This window comes from Chlorocebus sabaeus, chromosome 18, assembly GCF_047675955.1.
Source record: "Chlorocebus sabaeus isolate Y175 chromosome 18, mChlSab1.0.hap1, whole genome shotgun sequence".
NCBI lineage: Eukaryota > Metazoa > Chordata > Mammalia > Primates > Cercopithecidae > Chlorocebus > Chlorocebus sabaeus.
In genome coordinates, this window is record NC_132921.1 from 4377716 (window position 1) to 4401046 (window position 23331).

Genomic DNA, 23331 nt, shown 5'->3' on the forward strand with positions numbered 1-23331 from the left:
GCCAGAAAAGTCCCAGGAGGCTTCTTTTTTTTTTTTAATAATCTGTAATCAAAACTATTGATTTCCCCTCCCCCCCTTTTTTTTTTGCTTAAACCGTGTCCTTGTTTTGAATCTAGATAAAAAGTAAAATATCTCTACAGTTATTCTTAAAGGCCATAAAAGAGTGATAATTCTACACTGATTCACGAAAACTTACTGCTCATGAGTTGTAATTGCAGGGCTAATCCTAGGTAACAGGAACCACCAACAATCTTTTTAGGGAATGGCGGTGTTTTGATGCTTTCTGCAGGTTCTTTCTAGGTTTTAGCTTCTTGAGACGAAGCAGAGGCCTAGTGAACGAAACCTTCGATTTCTGGGGTTTAGAACATCTTGCTGGAATCAAGCCTCTTTGGGATGATGTGCATTCAGCTGAGTTTATATTAATTGAGTGAGATCTCAAGAGATGCTTGCCTGAAATCTTTAACAAACACTGAAACAGGAAATTCTGTTCACTTTTCTTGGAAACACACACTGGAAGAGACCTCGATGGGTTATTCTGTTCATTTCCTGGCCTCCTAGCAAACTTGATCTAAGCTTCCCAAATAGGTTCAGCCATGTTGCGAGAGTTTTTCTCTAGTATACCTGTGAACTAGGAAGGAGGCAGGTTGGCATCAGGAAACACACCACTGGGCAGTGCTACCCCTTTATAGGCATCTTGAAATTACAGCCACGCACTCCGGAGTGATGTTTCTTTCCTGTGTCTGATGTTCTAACGCCTTCTTTTCCGGGTGGTGCTAACTGTGGAGGAGGCACTTAAACTTCACTTCCCAGGCTGATGAGGACTCGATGTCCAGGGCCACATCCTCAGGGCTCACCATAGGCTGTCCACTATTTATCAGAGTTTCTTTCTTTTCTTTTCTTTTCTTTCTTTTTTTTGACAGAGTCTCATGCTGTTGCCCAGGTTGGAGTGCAGTGGCACAATCTTGGCTCACTGCAACCTCTGCCTCCAAGTTTCAAGCAACTCTCCTGCTTCAGCCTCTCAAGTAGCTGGGATTACAGGTGTCCTCCACCATGCCCAGCTAATTTTTTATATTTAGTAGAAATGGGGTTTCACCATGTTGGTCAGGCTAGTCTCGAACTCCTGACCTCAGGTGATCCACCCACCTCGGCCTCCCAGAGTGTTGGGATTACAGGTGTGAGCCACCGCATCCAGCCTTACCAGCATTTCTTATTAATTTTTGGCAATGCCTCCTTTACAGATATTGCTTTTCTTCTGGTGTCTTTACCTCGGCCACAGAGACAGGCGTTCAGTTTCATGGGGGCTGCAGGTGAGGCCCCAGTGTACCCGCAGTGCAGCTAGTGAAGCAGTAGGGCTTCACTACTGCTGCACTTCACTAGTGCAGGCAGGAGGGCACCACGTCCCCCACAGCAGGAATGCACAGGTTAAGCCCCATCAGCATCTGGAGCTGTTCACCGTTACTCCACGGACACCCCTAAAAATGCCCTGATACAGATGACTGGCTAGGAGGCTCTATGGAGGGACCTGTGTGTGTTTATCCAGGAGCTGTTCTCCAAGATCCCTGGCGCCCAGCCCATGAGTCCGTGTGTGCCCCCTCTGCCTTGATCTGCAGGATTTGAGACTGCTGTAAAGACCAGTGAAGTCCTGGAGCAGTATCCGGGGGCTGCTGACCAAATAGTTGCTGCTGCCACCCACGATGAATATGGCGTATGGAGAGTTTTCCTTTGAAATTAGATTATGTTTCACAGATCAATAGCTGCTTCTTTATTTAATCTTCCCGAGGGTGATAGCAAGCTAGGGAGAGAAAGGAACACGGCTTTATGAAACCTGCTCTGTTTTTCGCTGGTTTGTGTGTCTCCCACTTGCACACCAGCATCGGGAAGAACTCCTCACTCTCCTGTCTCTTCCTTGTTTCTGTGGCCACATGTGGCCACTAAATGTGTTGGTACCAGGCCTGCAACCAGGGCAGGATGGGGAGCGGGCTCGTGGTGGGGAGGCTTGTCCTGCATCCTCGACCGGGCTCCAGCTGCCTTCCAGCTGGAGGAAGGAAGCGCCAACCTCTGGTCTAGAACTGGGCCCCTGGAGTAGCGCCATGGCCGGCACCGCCCATCAACACTTGCCCGGATGCGGCAACACTGTTTCTTTTGAGATGCGGGGCTCCCAGGCTGCTAAAGCCCCTCCCCTCTAGCTTCCTCAGTGTTAGGCTGCAATTCGTTCTCATCCAGCAGGAAAACATTTAAAAGCTCAGGTCTCATCTTTGCGTTCAAGATCATTCACCCAAATCTGGGAGCACAACTTCCTCCTGGAGGTGGAGAAGCACAGTCTGTGTGAGCAGCCGGCCTGCCACCGCCGGCCCTATTGGATACGCTGGGGAGTCCTCTCTGCTGGAAACCATGCCCAACAAACTTCACAGACGCCGGTGCTCTCACACACTGGCTTAGAGAGGACAAATAAGTCATTGAAAGAAAGATACTATCTGGTATTACATATTGTCCATCATAACAAGGTCTAACCTATATGGTTTTATAACTTTGCCAAGTCTTATTGTGGTGTTTGAGTTTAGGCTGGACAGTGGCTAAATTTGGAGCTCCTTATTTATTTATACTTTCGTGCAAGAGGGTCACAGTGTGTGTGGACAGAGGCAAGCGTGTGTGTGCACAGACTACTGATCTGCCTGGGTGAGGATCCTTCCTTCTGGCTGCCTCAGACCTTTCGTCACAAACAGACCTTTCCCTAGTTTGGACAGATTGAGTTTTCCCAACTAATGTTGCTTCTCCAGGAATGAAGAACATGGGGCTCCAGGACCATGGGGTTAGTCTGATCACTCCTTTGAAAAAATGTTTTATTAAGTTTTTAAATTTTTTATTTTGTTCATGTCAGAGCTCAATACCTTCTGTCTTATGAGATATGCTCTGTCCAAGGGAGCCTGGTGAGTCCAGGGTCTTGGGAGCGCATCACGGTGTGGCCTCTGGCATTTCTTTATGACAGTATCCTTCCAGCCATTGTAACCTGCTCCATGCAGAAGCATGGTTTCAAATCCTGCCCTTGAAACATGGATTAAGCAATGTTGCTAATACGTATTTGTCCCTGCGCTGTCAAACATTTCACCGATTCTGGAGTCTGCAGACAGCTTAATAGCCAGGTCCTCTGTCAGCGTGACTGTGGCCATGTCTCCTTTGCTTTAAGATGCCGTTGAGATTTATTGGAGCAATAGGTGTAGAATGATACCTAGTTAAGAACAGCACCTGGTTATGTATATATCACCACAACTCACTGACATCCAAAGTCACCAGATGAAATGGACAGACCCTGCTTGCCAATAGGCACCGGCCTCAGTGTGGGAGGTGAGAGCACCAGCCTCTGCCCATGCTTCCGCCCCACTGTGCACACGGCCTGGGGAATGTGGGCACCCCTGGTTGCAGAAACTGGGATCGGCTGGTGATGGAATTCCTGAGATCATTGATGTAATTGATTGATTTTACTTTCTTTCTATTTCAAAATACTGTATAATCATTCTTCAAGCACAGCACCTCTAGAATAGTTTTGGTTTCTCTGTGTATGATTCTCTAAGACATTCTACCATTTTCATTCTCTATAGCTTTTAGTATATAAGAAATAGGTAATTAAACATTACTTTCATCAATTTGTGGCAGAGAAGATTGGACTGTTCTTCAAGAGAATATTATCAAATACCTCAACCCAACTACGTTAGAAACTGCATTTTGATTAAATAGTTTAAGAAATAGATTGGCATCCATTTATATATTTATGATGAAGGTGAGGGAAACTTAGCCATACAGGGTTGTGCTAACTCTTCTAGGTAGTATACCGTAGGCCACATTTCTCTTCCTGTTAGCATCTCATACTTTTCACAACATAGTTGTTTAATAATTATGTATTGATTGAATGAAAAACAAATGGGTACGTAAATGCTTAATTGAAAAAATAAGTCAGTCCATGGTTCACATGGCCTTTGATCTGTATGCATTTTCTAAATATATAAATATATGCATTTCTAAATATATCCATGTTAATCCATGCATTTCTGAATATATAGTTATATTTTACATACATAATACCTTTTTTACATAGAAGGGCCTTTTTTTTTTTTTTTTAAAATAGTGAAAGAGACTTAACTCTGTCCAAGAGCTGTTTCCCGTTGCTCCTAATAGAGGCCGTTTAGGTTCAGGTCTCCACACTAAATCTAAAACTCACTCTGGGGTCTAGGGCATGCATTTTAATTGATTGGAAACAATAATGATAATTCCACCTCTTTTGTCCTGTGACATGGAAAGACATAGTTCTGTCCTGTGAAACAGGAGGGCAGGCCTTCAGCCTGGGCTTCTGGGACAATCATTCTTGCATTTCACCTTTAGCGTTAATGAAGAAAAAGCGCAAGTAAAATTAAAAAGATGGAGAATGACAAGTGCTGCCGAGTGTGTGGAGCAACTGTTACTCCACTACGTTGCTGGCAGGTGAGTGAAACCGTATTCCACTCTGGCCATCTGTGTGGCCATTTCTCATGAAGTTAAATAGGAACTCAGCAAAGAATCCTGCCATCCCATTGATAAGAATTTACTCAAGAGAAATGAGCACGTGTATCCACACAAAGCCTTGTGTACATGTGCACGTGAGTGTTCATGGATGCATTCCTTATATTCACCCCAAACTGGAAACAACCCAAATGTTCATCATCAGGTGGGTGCATCAACAAGCGGCAGTGTTTCCACCAAAGGACGGAGTGCTACGGAGCGGTCCCAGGAGAGAGCTGCAGCGGGCACAGCAGCATAGGTCCATCTCCAACACCGGCTGCTGAGTGAAAGGCCAGGCCAAGGGCACCTATCCTGTGTGATTTCACCCCTAGGAAGTTCTGGATCAGGCAAACTCATCCACGCTGACATTCACAGGTCCTGGCTTCCTAGAGGCAGGGTGGCAAAAGGGTGGACTGGAGAGGAGTGCACGGGAAACATTTGAGGTGATGGAGAACTCTACAGCTTTTGCAGGAGATTACAAGTGTGTAATTGCATTTGTCAAAATGCACTCAATTGCATACATAAAATGGATATGATATTGTGTGTAATTTATACCTTGGTAAAGTGACTTTTAAAAGAAAATCACAGAAATGCAAGAAGGTGACCATGTCTTCTGCTGCCTGAGCATGCAGTGGGCAATGCTATGATGCTCAGGGCATCTGCTGTCCTGTGGCCCTGAGCAGATCCAGCAGCTGGAATGAGGGTGGACTCATGTGAGGTGCAAAGGATCCAGTCTTAAGGATCCAGTCTTAAGGATCCAGTCTTAAGGACATCATTACGCCACTGAATTTCCCAATCCTGGGACGAGTGACTAGGCATTTTGAAATAAAACAAATTTTTCTTATTGTTTAGTCTAATCTTCTTGATGTTGTAAAGTATTTTTGTACTTTTTATTCCTCCTGGTCAGTATCCCCACAGACTACATCTGCATTAATCATTTATCCCTCACTACAGCCCTAGGAAGTAGAGTGGGCAGCTATAACAATTTTGCTTTGGAAGATGAAAACATCTTTGGATCAGAGAGGGTGAATGACTTGTGCCATGTCACAGCGTTATTTAGTAGGGTGCTGGACCTACCTTTCTGGTTTAAGAAGCCACTCTTCCTCCAGTTACACTGCTGTTAGCTCACAGCTACTGATGACACTATTATTTCCTCCCCTCTTTTCCTGGACTTCATGTTTTTATTCATGAATTATCACTTTTCCGTGAAAACAGAGTTGGAAAGATGTTGAGAACTAACCCCCACACTCAAACAGCCCCGCAATGACTGTTTTATGGAGGTAAACATGTACATAAAAGTGGAGGCCTGCCCACCGCGTGTACTGCATTTCTTCATGGGAAAGAGAGGGGACAGACACTGTCCTCAACTCCATCGACCCTACGGTGTCTGAAAACAAGGACAGGCCAGAAAACGGGCATGTCGTGAGAGGGTCTCTGGAGCCCACTGTGTGACCGGAGGGTCTATTTCAAACAACCAAGAGGGAATTTACTACATGTTGCCATCTTGAATTTCTGCCTACAAATCAACACTATTTTCAATCTTTGCCTACTTATTCATCCACCTACTAATTCAAGTCTGGATTAATTCTTATTCAAAGACATTTCAGCTCATGCAGTATTTCAAAACACCCCTATCCAGTGGGGTGGAATCCAAAGACATAGTGAGAAAACATATTTAAGCCTTCTGATTATCATATAAACTCCAGGTGAGAATTAATCTTTTGGGTGTTGTCTGAATTTATCTTTCCTATTTTAAGCAGTTTTACTTGGACTTCTTTTTTTTACAGAAATCTTTATTTATTTGTGCCTTTTAACATATTTCTCACTGGATACTGAAGGAAGAAGGTCCATTCTTCTCAGTTTGTCTACCTTTAATGTTAATTATTGTAACTCTTGAGTTATTTTGGATTGTATGCAGATAGAGTGGACACGAGGCTATTTGAAGATAAGTGAACATTGGAAGTGGTCACATATAATTATTAAATGTTTTTCTTTACCTTCCTGTCTTTCCAGCTAAAGTAATTCATTGACGCTTTCAATCTTTCATCCCCAAACCCTGTGTTGAGTGTCTGTCATAAGCAGAGTTTGGAGTATGTCACTGTATCCTTGATGATATTGAAGCAGAGGTGTTGGCAACCTCCCTACAACTACTCATTGGCAATGTTCGTGAAGGCTTGCCGGAGTCACTGAAATTAAGCCTGTGCAAAGGCTGCCTCCCGGCTTCTGCCTTCTCAGGGCTGCCCTTGTGACTGCCCCATTTGTGTTGGCTGCGTCCTTCTTCACCTCACTGTCCATGTTCAAAGCTTTGACTTTGTCTAGATTTCCCTCTCTCCCTTTCTCCCAACAGCTACATAACTTCATTCCATACAAATTCTTCCTTAGCAATGTCTCTAGCATGAAATCCATTGCCACTGCCCCCAATTAGAACCAGTGCTTGGTTCAGATTTCCAGTATATTCTGCGTGCTGCAGCCATGAGAATCTTCATTTAAGCTTTCATCATACCAGCCTCCTAGTAGAAGATTTCAAACACTTTCTCGTGCTTATAAGATAATATTCCGAGCTGCTTGTTTGCAATTCAAGGATCTCATGTCACCCTGATTTACTCTGATTTACTTCAACCTAAGATGACTGAATTGACACTTCATATTATTGCATTCCAATAATGTTTAAGCCCTAATGTCTAATAGTAAGAAAAACTGGCTAATTAAATGCTGCTGATAGTGTTTCTATTTCTACATCTTTGTTTTGGTAAAAATATTTTAGTGAGGCTTATGGTTACATTAAGCTTCTGCTTTTCAAATAGTTTGAAAAATTAAGAAATTACACTGCTTGATTTAATAGCGCACTGTGCTGCTTCCGTTCTGCATGGAGTCACATTTCTGCTGGTTGGTAGCCTAGAAGCTGCACCATTTTTTTCTGAAGCCCTGAGGTCACCTGCAGGAGACTCTCAGCACTCCAGAGGAATGGCTGGCACAGCCAGCGAGCATGACTCATGGAACCCGGAGACACTGCTGTGGATTCCCAGAGCCACTGGACGAGGGAAATCCGAAAGGCTGAGCTTACTGCAGTGCCGGGTGTAGTTGATGAAGTTATTGTTATTTATAAAATAAAGGGCACTATAGCTGTTGGAGGGCACAGGAGTCTGGGATGCATGTGTTAGAGGACCTTGCTAATTCTCGGTTCTGTGTATCTTCTCTGTAGCCAGCTGATAGATGGGCTTATTTGTGAACATGCCTAACACAGACTAGATTTTCTGACCTGGGCAACTTCCTGTCCTCTCCACATACCTGTCACATCTTTCAGAGCTGACCTAAGCCCCACTTGCTCCCCGATGTTGCCACAGGCTCCCAGGACCTTCTGAGCCATGCTGCTGGTTAATTTTGCTCACACAAAGCAGCAGAGTCAGTCCTTGCCAGAACTGTGGGACCTGCTAAGTGGGCTCCTGTTTCCAGTTTAAAGCTTTTCATTCGGAGGAAGGGAGTTCCTTTGAATGACTAGTTTAGTACAAATTTCTCAGGGTGAGATAACTGGGACAGACTATGAATGCCACCATAGTTGTAAACCATAATTTGGAGCAGTAGTGATTTGGTTTAGGGTTTGAAATAATTACACTATCTATTTTATTTTATGCCAAAGTTTATTCCCATGATTTGTGCATTCTTCATACTCACTGGAAATACCTCTGGTGCTGCTATAACAGAATACCACAGACTGGGTACTTATGAAAAAACAGAGATTTATTTGGCTCATGGTTGTGGAGTCTGGGAAGTCCAAGACGAAGGGGCCCACATCTAGAGAGGGCCTTCTTGACCGGGCCATCCCGTGGTGGAAGATGGAAGGGCAAGAGATTGAACTTGCAGCACCCCAAGCCCTTTTATAATTGGCATTAACTCATTTATGAGGATGGAACCCTCATGACCTAGACATCTCCTATTAGGCGCCAGCTCGCGATACTGTTGCGTTGGGGATTAACTTGCCAAAAAGTGCTGTGGTTTACACGTGTCCCCCAAAAAGCATTGTCCCCAAATGCTTTTGGGGGGGATACATTCAAACCATAACACTTTTCAATTGAAGTACCACTTCTGCTGTCATTATTACCATTTATTTTATTCCTACATGCAGTGGACACACACTAGGGTAATCACCCATGTGGAATACCCTGTATAAGTTCCATCTCTTGAGTGCGCTGGAAGCTGTGACTTGCCAAGACAATATGGCAAAGCTGAGGGGGATGTCATTCTCTTGACGAGCTTACATTATATAGGCTCTGTCTTGGCAGGCTGGAGACAGAGATTCTTCTGCCTGCCCTAAAAATGTAAACTTTACTGTGTGCTCTGCATTCTGGGACAAGGCCACATGGCAAGGACGAGAGAGTGGCCCTGGCTGACAGCCAGCAACGAAGCAGAAGTCTTAGACCTACAACCGCAAGGAACTCGGTTCTGCCAATAACTGTGTGAGCTTGGAAGAGGACTTTGAGCTCCCCAATGTATCCGACTGATACCTTGATTGTCACCTTGTGAGACCCTCAGCTGAGAGCCCAGTTTAGCTGTGCCCAAAGTCCTGACCCATGGAAATTGTGAGAAAACAAATGTGTGTTATTCTAAGTTGCTAATATGGTAATTTGCTCTGCATTTGTGGAAGGCTGAAAAAGATATACATGTGTTATATCTTTATAACATGTTAATGTTAATCTCTGGAATCTGTAAATGTTAATCTCTGGAATCTGTAAATGTAATGTTGTTTTTTAAAAAGCATCTTTATAGATGGAATTAAATTAGGGTTCTTGAGGACATTTTCTTGGATTATCCCAAATATAATCACAAAAGGCCTAGGAAGAGGGAGGCAGAGGGAGATTTGAAAGGTTGAAGAGGAGGAGGCAATGTGATCAGTTAATCATAATGTACCGTGTAATTCAAAATTCCTGAAAGAATAGATTTTTAGGCCGGGCGCGGTGGCTCAAGCCTGTAATCCCAGCACTTTGAGAGGCCAAGACGGGCAGATCACGAGGTCAGGAGATTGAGACCATCCTGGCTAACATGGTGAAACCCCGTCTCTACTAAAAAAATACAAAAAACTAGCCAGGCGAGGTGGCGGGTGCCTGTAGTCCCAGCTACTCCGGAGGCTGAGGCAGGAGAATGGCGGGAACCCGGGAGGCGGAGCTTGCAGTGAGCTGAGATCCGGCCACTGCACTCCAGCCTGGGCAACAGAGCAAGACTCTGTCTCAAAAAAAAGAAAAAAAAAAAGATTTTTAATTTTCTCAGCACAAAAGAATAATAAGTTGGTGGAGGTTATAGGTATGTTAATTAGCTCAATCGAATCTTTCTCTAATATATACATATACACATATACATAGATCAAAGCATCATATTATATCCCATAATTATACATAATTAGTATTTGTCAGTTATAAATAAATAAATATAGATATTTTTAAAAAGACTTTTAAAAAAGGAAATGACTCCAGATAGGATAACACTACAGGAAGGAAGGACTCTACTCAAAAGGATAAATATATTGGCTTTATAAAACAAGAACAAAAAGACTATCTTATGTAGTCTATAATACACACACGTGCGTATATATATGTAGAATATAGTAGTATATCAAAATAGTGCGAAGGGTGAAAGAAGAGTAAAGGCATTGGACAATTTTAAGGTGCTTGTCGTGTTTCAGCAGTGGTAAGTGAGTTGGTTTACAGTGGATTGTGGTAAGTCAGGAGCGCCTTTATCTTTGGATGTCTAGGATAAGCACTAAAATAATAACTTAAAAATACGTAAATTAGAAAGCAAATAGAAGATTTGGATTTTAATAATTTGCTCCATAGGTGGGTGTGGAGGCATGTGCCTGTATTCTCAGCTACTCGGTATGCTGAAGCAGGAGGATTGCTTGAGCCCAGGAGTTCAAGGTTGCAGTGAGCTATGATCCCACCACTGCACTCCAGCCTGCATGACAGAGTGAGATCCTGTCTCAAAACAGAAAAACAAAAATTAATAATAATTTGCTAGATGAAGGTTATACAGCAATGGAAAAATTGAAAAACCAGAAGTGGAAAAGTGGTACCAAAGGTGGAGTGAAGACACAGAGAACATCTGTGCAAAGGCTGGTCTGGATCTTCTTGGAAAAGCAAAATTGAAAGCAGGGAATCAGCAAGCGGGGACCAGGATGTGAGTGCGGAAGGAGCGAGAGGAGGTTGGACATGGTGTTGATGCAGGAGCTAGACCGAAATTATTTAGGCAAATAGTGAAGGTAAGAGAGTCCTCGGTAAGGTCTCCCCTTTATCAAAAAGCAGCCCCCAACTCATTTCTTTTCTAATAAAGAGCAACCTGTGAAATTGAGCTGCAGACACAGATAAGCAAGCTGGAAGCTTGGACAGGTGAATGCTGGTAGCTGTGCCAACAGGAAAAGGCTACCTGAGGGCCAGCCATGTTCAACATGGAGGCTTCATTTTTCTCTTTTCTTTGTCAACCATGTGTGCAGTAAAGAAGCAGGCACCATGGCACCAGCCAGGTAGAGAACCAATTTGCATAATAAAAGATGAGGGCGGAATGACCAGCTTCTTCACACACTATGCAAGAGGTACACCTGGTCCAACTGATCTGTCATGCCCTGTGTAAATCAGACTGCACCTCCTCAAGCTCATCTATTAAACCCTTTGCATTTCACCATGGAACCTGAAGACCCACTCCGGAGCCCCCTCTCCTTGTAGGAGAGAGAGCTTTTGTCTTCTTTTTTCTCTCGCCTATTAAACCTCCGCTCTTAAACTCACTTCTTGTGTGTTCACGTCCTTGATTTCCTTGTCGTCAGACAATGAACCTCTGGTATTGACCCGAGACAGTGACGCAGTTTCATTGTGGAATGGAATAAAAGGAATACGTGTTTTTCATTGGGGTGACTACAAAGATAGTAGTTGGGACTAGAAAATATATTATTTTGTGCAGCCAATGCTCCTAGTTTAGGACTTTCTCCCAGAAAAGCTAGGCAGATGCCAATGCAAGCAGATAAAGTAAATGAAAGGGTTTACCCACGTTTGTGGGCTAATATGCACATAGGGCAGGAGGATGAAGAGAGGGCCCTCGAGGAGGTGACCTGGAGTGCTGTTCAAACAAATCATCATTTTTTCTCCTGTGGATAGAAAGGAGATTGAGACCTAGAAGCAGTACTCGTAGAGTCATAAGTAACAATAGTTTTGTAACATGTCCTTGGCATTGTCCATGCAGCAATATTTTTCACAATAATTCTGATCAAGTTTTATATTTTAAGTCCATTTTATATTTCAAGTACATTTTAAGCTTTCTATTTTACGTATTTATTTAAAATAAGTAATCTGTACTTATTTTAAACTTCATGAACTTCGTGACTGTGTTGGAAAATCATCTCGTTCTCTGTATCAGATTCATTTTGTAAAGGTGGTAGAATGTAAATTTTTGTTTGCTAAATTATATTTTCATTCAATCATCACACATTTTCACAGGGTTTGTCAGAGTCACTGCGCTACTGCAGAAATAGTATTTGACACATATTTTATTGAACACATATTTGCTGGGCATCCACCTTGTGCCAAGCACTGTGCTTCAACCTCGATTACATCAGCAAAACAGACTAGAAATAAAAACTTATGGGACTTTGATTCTAGGAAGAGGAGATAGACAATTAACCATAATAGTATAAATCAGTAAATTACGTTCACGAAGAAGTACTAAGCGTGCGGAAGGGGTAGAGGAAGACAGGAGGATGGAGCTACTGGGAGGTGAGTGGGTGTGGTTTGCATTTTAAAAACAGCATGATTATAGCAGCGATGACTGGAGGACATTGAGGAGTTAGTCCTGTGCTTGTCTCAGCCTAGACCAAGGGGAAGGCAGGACAAGTGTCCTGTGGCAGGAGCCTGCCCGGCAGGTTCCAGGAACTGCAAGAAGCCTGAGCAGCCCGATGTGGTGGGGGTGGAGTGAGGGCTGGGTGAGATCAGAGTCAACGCGGTGAGAGGGGAAGGCAGACAGGTAAGCCTGCTGCCCGCGGGAAGACTGCCTGTGTTCTGAATGAGCAAAGTGGGAGGCCTTGCAGGTTCTGAACAAAGAAGGAGTCTGCCTTCACCTTCCTTAGGCCCTAAAAGGGTTACTGTTGCTGCCGGTGCAGAACTGGGAAGGGATGAGGATGGGGACAGGAGCAAGTTCAGAGGCTGCTCCCATGATCTGGGAGGAGAGGGGAGGAAGACTGACCTATAAGATTACGAAAATGCTGGAGACTGGTGGTTCCAAGTTCAGTCAAACGGCTGAGTGATATCCAGGCATTGGATTTGACATTTTCTACAGTTCTTTTGGACTTTCCTTCCCAGCCACAAGGCACCAGCTACGGCTTTAAAAAATAACGTCTCCAAAGACCCAGAGGAGTGAGCCAGCAATGCACAGGAGGGAGGGAAAGCTGTCGCAGGTGTGCGTGTGTGTGTGTGTGCACAAGTGTGCACGGTGCCAGTCTAGGTGTGCGTGTGTGTGTGTGTGCACGAGTGTGCACGGTGCCAGTTTGCTGGGGTTTTTTGCTTCTTCTTTTTTTTTTTTTTTATGAGGGATGAAATAGCTTTTACAGAAGTTGCAGCATAACTCCCCTTCTTGCCAATGGGCTTCACACTTCCTCTGGCTCTCTGGTGGCAAGGTGTGGAAAGACAGCATTTGACAGAGGGAAAGGGATAGTCTAGAAGAGTTTAGTCCAAACCCCTAGTGCTGGCCTTGTTGCTGCCTAAAAGAGATCCAGGATCTGCATCATGGAAGAGGGGATGCCGGCCCCCCAGGAAACAGTGGTGTCTGCCGTCCCTTCCCAAGGGCTCCCCACCTCTCCCCACATTCCAGGCCCGCCCATCCCTGGCCCAACCTCAGCGAATGCTGCCTCCTCTGCACTCCCATAATTCCTAAGATCTTTCCATTTCACTTTCTTTCTGGAATTTAACTTTTTTTGAAACCCATGCTATTGAAACTGGCATGCAAATCAGTGTGCCAAGAAGTATGGGAAACTGGCCGGGTGCAGTGGCTTACGCCTGTAATCCCAGCACTTTGGGAGGCCAGGGCAGGTGGGTCATCTGAGGTCAGGAGTTCGAGATTAACTTGGCTAACATGGTGAAATCCCGTCTCTACTAAATATACAAAATTAGCTGGGCGTGGTGGTGTGTGCCTGTAATCCCAGCTACTTGGGAAGCTGAGGCATGAGAATCGCTTGAACCCAGCAGGCAGACGTTGCAGTGAGCTGGGATCATGCCACTGCACTCCAGCCTGGGAAACAGAGTAAGACTCTGTCTCCAAAAAAAAAAAAAAAAAAAAAAAGGTATGGGAAACTAGAGAAGAAAGGGGTCTCCTAGAGCAGCATTTTTACCCACCTTTTTACTCTGAAAATTATTTAATACATTTTCATGTAAAACTTTTTTAAAATATATCAAGGAATTAAACACAGATCTTGGACAGTCTTCTGAGAGAGGCCACAAATGTTCAGGAAACTTTGGTCTTCTGTAGGACTGTTTTGGGATATGCCCCTGCTATCTGTGTGACTGCATCTTATTCCTCTGCTATTTGGGGCACTTTGGTGGACATTTTTGAAAAGCCTCGAATCCACCGTATCCATGTTTGACCCAGATGCAGCTGCTGTTCATATTACTCTGTGTAGTGCTAAAAAGAACAGAGCCTGGGGAAGGAGATTTCCTGGAAAGCAAGTAGCTTTGGAAAGAAATAAAGAAAGGAGTAAGCTCTCCACTGAGTAGGTAGATCCTCTGTCGCTTACGTTGTCAGGGTCTCTGTTGACTGTCACTGAGCTGTGCCCGTAAATGCCTGGTAACACACGGGTGTTGAAGTTCACACTCTGTGTTGCATTTTTCATCAGAACACAAGCCTCTGCTCTCTCTTCTTCCACCTTTAACTACTCGTGGATGCCTTGCAATTGACACCTTACTATATGGAATTCTCTAATTTCCTGTTCAGCAAAGTTTAGTCTTTCTATCTTTGAAAGGGTTATTATACTTGATACTTGATACTTTATTGTGGATTACTTGTTTTATTGCTGGTCTGAGCTCTGTACCTCTTTTTTTCTTCTTCTTCAGATTGTAAAAACACAAGAGGTACTCAGGAAATACCATTTCATAGTTTATTAAAGTTTTTGATTAGTTGATTATGATTATGATGATCCATTTTCTTTCCAAGCCTCTAGTAGGCATAGAGAAAGCTCACTGGGTATCGGGACTGTGGTGGATTTAGCTACCCCATTCCATCCGGCTACAGCTGAAGCTTCAAGAATGGCTGTCACTGTTCATACTATGCTCACTGTAGTGCTAAAAGGAATGGAGGCTGGAGAAGGAGTTTTTTCCTGGAAAGGAAGTAGCTTTGGAAAGAAAAAAAGAAGTAAGTGCTGATATGTTGAAATTAAAGAAATAGCCATTCTGACATAGAGACTGTGCTTTAGACCTGTTGCCGAAGAGGATACATAAAAAATATGTGCCACATTTTCTTCATCCAGCCTAACATTGTTGGGCATTTGGAATACTATGCAGCCATAAAAAGGAATGAGTTCATGTCCTTTGCAGGGACATGGATGAAGCCGGAAACTATCATTCCCAGCAAACTAACCCAGGAACAGAAAATCAAACACCGCATGTTCTCAGTCATAAGTGGGAGTTAAACAATGAGAACATATGGGCACAGGGAGGGGAATATCACACACTGGGACCTGTCAGGGGGTTGGGGGCAAGGGGTGGGATAACATTAGGATAAATACCTACTGTAGACAACAGGTTGATGGGTGCAACAAATCATCATGGCACATGTATACCTATGTAACAAACCTGCACGTTCTGCACATGTATGCCAGAATGTAAAGTATAATAAAAAATAAAAATAAAAAAGCAAACGTGCTAACTTGTACCTATTGTGAAAATATTTCTTCACCAAAAATAGTATGAGTAGCTAACATTGTTTTCATTATTTTTGTTAAATGGATCATCTGCATGAACCTCACAGCAGCCCTAGGAGGTACACACTGTCACTGTCCCCACCATACAGAAGAGGAAATAGGATTAGCAGGCCCAGGAGTTAGCCCGGGGTCTCACAGCTACTGAGACATGGAGCTAGAATTTACATCCCAGGGTCCATAATGAGGTCACTGTTCTAAACTTATGAAACTACTTTCCTCATAATTTCTCTTTCACCCAATTCTTTACTTTGCTGTGAGTGAAGGAAACAGGGGCCTGTGATGTCCACTTGGGCAAAAGACTTAGACTTTCCTAAGAGGACCCCACCTAAAGCTGCTGTGTCTGTCAGGGAAGCAGGAAATTAAGCACAACATATGCAATAAAATTTTAATGAATCAAAAAAATGAAAAGAGAGCCTATGTAATGGGATAGAATATTTGCAAATCACATGTCTGATAAGGGATTTGTATGCTGCATACATAAGGAATTCTTACAACTCCACCACAAAAAGATAGCCCAGCTAAAAATAGGCAAAGAGCTTGAATAGACATTTCTTCAAGAAGATATGCAAGTGGATAACAGACACATGAAGAGATGCTGAACATCATTCATTAGTCAATAAGAAAATGCATGTCAAAGCGACAGTGAAATAGCACTTTACACCAATGTAGGACGGCTGTAATTAACCAACTTACCAACCAATCAACCAACCAAAAAAAAAAAAAAAAAAAACAGAGAAAATAACAAGCAATGGAAAGAATGTGGAAGAACCGGAATCCTTATACATCGCTGGTGGAAATGTAAAATGGTACAGCCACTGTGAAAATCGGCAACAAGTGAACAGAATTATAAGTTTGGCATCCTCAACAAATTAAACGTAGAATTACCATACAAACCAGTAATTCTACTCCTAGATATATATGGTGAAGAATTGAAAATAGGGACTCAAATATCTTCATGTACATGCGTATTCATAGCAGCACCATTCACAATGGCATAAAGGTAAAAACAGCCTAAATGTTGATCAAGAGATGATGGATAAAGAAATTGTCATATATCCATACAATGGAAAGTTATTCAGCCCTAAAAAGAATTTTGGAGTGATATACTCATACAGGCTAAAACTTGGATGAACCTCAAAAATCTTATTCTAATTGGAAAAAAACAGACATAGAATGTCATCGATTGTATGATTTCACGTATATGAAATACTCAGAATAGAATAGTAGAGACACAGAGACAGAAAACAGATTAGTGTTTTTGAGGGATTTTTGGACAGGGTGATTGACAATTAACTGATAAATGGATATGAGACCCCCTTTTAGGGTGATGAAAACTGTTTTGGAACTAGATAGAGGAGGTGGTTGCAGTACACTGTGAATGTACTAAGTGTCACTGAATGGTCCACTTTGAAATGGTTAACTTTGCGTTACAAACATTTCACTTCAATTAAGAAACAGTAACAAATATTTGAATGAAATTCAAAGAGAAATTCACAAAATGTAAAATATCATAAATATGAAACAAACACAAGCCCAGACTAACAAAACATTGGAAATCAGAGCGCTGCCCAAAGATCGTTGAGTGAAATTTAGCAATCCTACTTAGGTTCCCTGTGCCCTGGCGGAGTGTGTGAATCTTACTCTCCTCAAGAATTTCCGAGGCTTTCGAACCGATGTTGTAAAAGTGTCATCAGATCCTGCATCTATGGAGGGTTCAGAGTAACAGCTAACTTTTACTGAGCACTACTTTGTTTGGGACACTGTCTTAGGAATTGGCATATAAAGTCTCATTTAATCTTCTCAGTTACGTTCTAAATTAGTTGCTCTCATTCACCCCATTTTAAATATGAGGCTATCAAGGCAGAGAGAAGTTAAACAGCCTGTTGGTCCTGCAGCTACAGACCGAGAGCTCCAGATCTGGCACTTGGACCACTCATTTCCTCTGCCTCTGTGGAACATTCCTATTACTGGTTCTGGGACCCACGCTACACAAGACACACAGGCAAAACACGTGGCACCCCTTCGCTTTCCACTGAACACTCACTCAGTATCCTGAGGGAGTATACGAAAATCATATCGTTTTTGTTTGATTTCTCAATGTATGCAAGCTTCAAAAACTGGTCATTTCTCCTTCCTCATGGCCATTTCACTTTTGAGGAGCCAGAAAAAATTCACTTTTGACCCTGAGTTTTTTTGTTTGGGCTTAGCATCTGAATACTTGTATTGCTGCAAATACACAGCACTGGTCATTTTGTGTATTTAGAGAAAACTGAAAAAGAATAGGAACACAGATATTTTGAAATGGGAAATTAAGATTTCCATTTGGAAACCTAAATTAGATGTACATTAGTGAGTGTTTTAGTGTTGATCAGGATGTGATAACGAACTCTCATAAACTGGGTGACTTATCACCTTATAACCAACAAGCATGTCTTTCTGCCAGTTCCGGAAGCTGGGAGGTCCCAGATCAAGGCACCAGCAGCTTCAGTGTTTGGTGAGGGCTGCTTCCTGGTTCGTATATGGCCGTCGTCTCACATTGTGGAAGGAAGGGATACAGATGAGGGTTCTGGGACTTCCTACAAAAACACTTTGGGAGGCCGATACGGGTGGATCACGAGGTCAGGAGATCGAGACCATCCTGGCTAACACGGTGAAACCCCGTCTCTACTAAAAATACAAAAAACTAAGCCGGGCGAGGTGGCGGGCGCCTGTAGTCCCAGCTACTCGGGAGGCTGAGGCAGGAGAATGGCGGGAACCCGGGAGGCGGAGCTTGCAGTGAGCTGAGATCGGGCCACTGCAGTCCAGCCCGGGCTACAGAGCAAGACTCCGTCTCAAAAAAAAAAAAAAAAAAAAGGCATGAATTCCATTCACGATGGGTCCACCTCCATGATCTAATCACTTTCTAATACCGTCACGCTGGGAGTGACTATTTCAACATATGAATTTGGGGAGTACACAAAAATTCAGACCATAGCGGTAAGTGGCAGTGTGTTCCTGGTATGACCTGGGCTTTCTAGTTGCAAATTCAAAACAGATGTCAACGTGTCTGTTTGAGAGTCATTTGTTTCATGGGAAGGTAGCACAAATAAATCTACATTATGTTTTGTTTGTTTGTTTTTTGTTTTTTCCAGGTGAAATCTTAGTTATAACTATTGAGGTAGAATATTTCTGGATAAAAGTTATTGCCTAGGATAAAGTGAGCTGTCTTCGTTTCTAGGTAGGGTATTAGTTTGCTATGCTTCTGCAACATTACCACAACCCGGGTGGCTGATGACAACATAAATTCATACTCTTAGAGTTCTGAAGGCCAGAAGTCTGAGATCAAGGTTTCTGCAGGACCCTGCTTCTCCCGGAGGCTCTAGGGGAGCATCTTTCTTTGCCTCTCCTGCTTCTGGTGGCTCCAAGTGTTCCTTGGCTTGTGGCAACCTCACTCCTATCTCTGCCTCTGCCTCTGTATGGCCTTCTCTTCTCTGTCCCAAATCTTACTCCACCTTTCTTTTCAAGGATACTCATCACTGATTTAGGTCCTGATCAGATAGTCCGGGATGACCACATCTCAAGGTCCTTAACTTAATTACACTTGCAGAGAGCTTTTTTTCTAAATAAGGTCCTTCTTTGCACATTTATAAGTTCTGGGGGTTGGGACATGGACACATCCCTTTGGGGGCCTGCACCCTACCCTGCAGGTGGTAACTGAGTTTAGAAAACAGCTGGGTGTGCTCTCAGGCCACTGCTTCCTCCCAGCTACTAGGCCAGCATGTCCTCTGAGGGGACTGCACACCCTGCCCGCAGGCTCAGGGAAGCCACCTCAGAGGACGCCTCAGGAAATGAGGCTGTTTCCAAACAGTTGTATCTGTGCGATTTTCTGAAACCACATTCTGGTTTCAGCTTTATATATGTTAAAACCCTGGATTTACAATCCAGTAATAACTCTGGAGTGTCCAAGACTCACAGGATATGAACTGAGTCCTGCAACCACAAGGTACCTTGCAGTCACGCACTCTGTGTCCCATGGCAGATGCCACCTCTGACAACCAGAAGATGAGGGTCACTGGGGCTTTTGAGAACGAACAACTACCAGGACAGAAAGTCTTAAAGACGAAGGCCTCCCTTGTTCCCACAAGAACATCACCCTCACTCCCACAGATGTGCACTCATGTGTGTATGTGTGTGTATGTGGACAATGGACCCATGGCCATGCTCAGGCAATTCATATGATAGAGAAGGTGTGAGTTAGTTCTCTCTCATCCCACGTTCAAAAATATCATTCTATTATCTTCACCACATTTGCTTTCTAGCATCTTCCAGAGTCCCCCCCGCCCCGCTCGGTGGTGAGCCTCAAGTGTCACCATCAGCTGGGAAGGCTTCCCTTTTCCCTTGTTTTAATTTCTCCCCTTAAATCTCTGCTCTTGGGGGTGACTTTGCTTTTATATTAAGAGGGGGGATAGGACGCTGATCACAGCCCTTGATTTTATGTCAGGACCACGTGTGCACCTGTCCCAGCCACAAGATGCCATTCAATGAACTAGAGACAGAGTTGGGGTGCAGGAGGAAATGGATTTGGTTGTGAGTATGTGTCAGTGGCTTTCGAATGTCTGTATACCCCTCCTCTATGCACGCGCCCGGCTGGCTCCAAATATCTCTCACCAAGGCCGGCATCACCTGTTTTCTTTATTAACTACCTACCATCCTGGCAGCTGCTCTGGGCGCCGCTGTGCGTGCTGCGTGGGAGCCCATGAAGCTCTTCCATCCGGGCCACGAGGGTTTTTGTTCCCTCTCAGGGTGTGATTTAACATCCAGGCTGTGATTTAATGCTAATGCCACTAACGTCAGAGACGGCCATCCTGGAAATGAATGAGGAATTCGGAGAACAGCTCCAAGATTTCCCCGGGTGGCGCTGAGATGAGTGGATTGGCTGGAAGCCGAGGGGCCCGCTCTGTGTCATTTGGGGAAGAATATCTTCCGACACTACCCATGAACCCCCTAAAAGTCTAGGCGCTCTCAAAAGTGCTGTGAAATATCTTAGTGATCACCACGACTCCTGGCTGCAAGATTGGAGGAGAAGGGGAAATATGATTGATGTATTATTACCCAGCCCACACTCAGCCGCAATTATTAGATAATCTCTGAAAAGTGGACTTCCAGGGTAGAAATTAAACACCGGCGAACAGCTGTTGAAGGAAAATTGGTTTCTTATTGGATTTCTTTTTCTTTTAATGCCAGTGCTGCTTGGCTGGCCCCACTCCTCGTTGGTATTAAAGTTCTCCTATGACTGCTGGACCAGAAGGGGTTGGTACCCAGCCTTAGCATCAACTCCGATTTGCATGCAGACCGCAGTGCAAATGTGTTTGCTTGGTACCAGGCCCGGGGTTGGCTTGACTGGGGAAAATATTTCATTTACATGCTTGTGTTTAAAAAGGTAGCCATTCTGAGTGATGGAAACATGTACCGGCTGTTCCTAACAGTCCCGGTATAATATCCAGTAGATTGCGCTATTGGGAATGAATCAGGTGCTGGAAAGCTGACAAAATGCTGGAGCACATGATCCTGTATTTACAGTACACTATCTCATTTTTAATAGAACTTGTCCAGGAAAGTCTTCCAAACAAGTTTCAATCGGCTGGCCTCCTTCTTGCAGCTGTGGGGATTAATATGCCGAACAGATCTATAATTTTAGGTCTCCAGTGCAATTTTACTAAGTCACTCCACCCTTCCTCCTCGTCCCCTCCCCCGTACTCCATGGGGAACTCTATGCTCTCTCTTGTCTCCCTTCCTCCAAGTCTCTCCCACCCACATACCCTTAAATTACTCCTCCTGTCCAAATGGAATTTGGTGAAGGATTTCTCAATATCTGTGACCCAGCCATGCTCCGGCTCCTGGCCAGCTTAAGCTGACTTGGAAGAGGTAAGATATGCACATGAATTTTTCCTGAAGCACATAACAGCTTAAGATGTCTTAGGTTTTTCTTTAGATGGTTTTATTTACTTATTTTTTTTCTTAGTTTTGGGGAAGTGGTGAGAATCTCAAGACTGTGGGAATTTCTAACTTGCAGATGGTGAGTCTTTTCTGTGGTTAATGTCGTGATGGTAATAACGAGAATGCTGATACTAATAACGACAGCCTTTTTATGTCGGAAAATGCATAAAAATAAAGATAAACAAGGAATGGAGAATGAAAACATGGTGAGTATCAGGGACAAGGCTCAGAGAACTCCCAGATAAAATGGAACAATTTACAAAACATTTATGGGGGCTTTTAAGAACTGTGAATTTGTCAAGTGTTATGAAGCAGCAAGCAGCAGGCAATAGAGGGAATATCTTCAGGAAAAAAAAGGGCCCTGGTACTCGCCAAAAATCTGTGTAGGAGTTCTTCCTAATGCCTCCCCACCTCCTAGCAATACGGGCACAGATTTGGACACTCTTCCTCTTCTACAGTGAGCAGGGTAATTTAACGAGCTGTTTAGAATTATGAAATGTCTTTGAAATTTTCAAGTATCCTTTTTCCTGAAAATAGCGCGTGGAATAACTCAGGTCTTATTCTTTTTGTTCCCTCCCCTAGGCACTGTCCCTACCGTGCTATTATCTTGAATGTAATTTACTTCAGCTCTTCCAAACAGACAACTGTCTGAACAACACAAGGATGCGGCCAGCACCCAAACAGACCACACTCCTCCGAAGTAGGAGGGTAATCATCACTCACCAGTGACTCCTAATGTCGAAAATGTATGGAGTTCGGACCGTAGCACCCAATCTAGGTAAACTGAATAGCACCGCGAACTCACAGCATAGTGAACAATCCGCACGGCAGTTGGAGACAAGCACATTTGCAATTTTTCTGAGATTTGTCAGAATTGGAATGACTCAATCCACGGAAGGTAATGGATGTGAAAATGGGAAATAGAGCCATGAGAACGGAAGGCCGCCTTATTTCCTCTGTTCCCGTGCCTGTGGGGTTTACGCTGTAATTCAGGAAGATGTACCAAGGAAAGGCGCTGCTCTCACCAGCCTGGGTCCAGGGCTCCGGGCCACCATTGACGTGTCGGTGCACACCAACAGCATCCCTGGGGAGCTTACCTGGCACTGCCAGAGCAGAGCAGCTCTGCTGCAAATCCATGCTGGCTCGGAAAGCTCTTGACGACCCAGAGCAGTTGGCTCTGCTGTCCTCTACCTGGCACTGTCCAGAGGATTTGGGATGGTATGTATATGTGTATCCACATGTGCCCACACTTGGGGCTGTCCATACAGTGTATCCGCATGTGCCCACACTTGGGCCTGTAAGTACACGTGTATCCACATGTGCCCACACTTGGGGCTGTCCATACAGTGTATCCACATGTGCCCACACTTGGGGCTGTACACACACTTGTATCCACATGTGCCCACACTTGAGGCTGTCCATACAGTGTATCCACATGTGCCCACGCTTGGAGCTGTACACACACTTGTATCCACATGTGCCCACACTTGGGGCTGTCCATACACGTGCATCTGTATACGCCCACATTTGGGACTGCAGATGGTAACACATCAAGTGACCTGCAAGGGACCCGACAGAGGATAGTGCAGCTCTGCCTTCTCATTTCTGACACTCTCTCTTCTTATTTCAACAATGACTTCATTCGTGTGAAACAGTCTAATGTCAGTGTGGTTCTTTTATGACACCTGGTGTGCTATTGTCACATTGTCATCACGATAGATTGGGAAAAAGTCCTGCAGCTATTTAAAAAATTCTTTTAAGAGGGTCCCTTCCCATTGATTCTAATTCCCCTACACTTACAAGATCATTTCTCATGAGTGAGATGCTCCTGTCCCTGTTCCACCTTGACAGGGGGTGGGTGAAGGCCTCTGAGGTCTCAGTGGTCA

The 23331-nt window shown here is 44.0% G+C and overlaps 1 long non-coding RNA gene across 1 annotated transcript in view; it reads left to right on the plus strand.

The window, feature by feature from the left end:
* Positions 1 to 23331, plus strand: part of LOC140709037 (uncharacterized) — a 116131-nt gene that overhangs the window by 89228 nt on the left and 3572 nt on the right. The window contains exon 2 of the long non-coding RNA XR_012089369.1: positions 22028 to 22663. This is a non-coding gene — a long non-coding RNA (uncharacterized lncRNA). The remainder of the gene's footprint in view (positions 1 to 22027; positions 22664 to 23331) is intronic.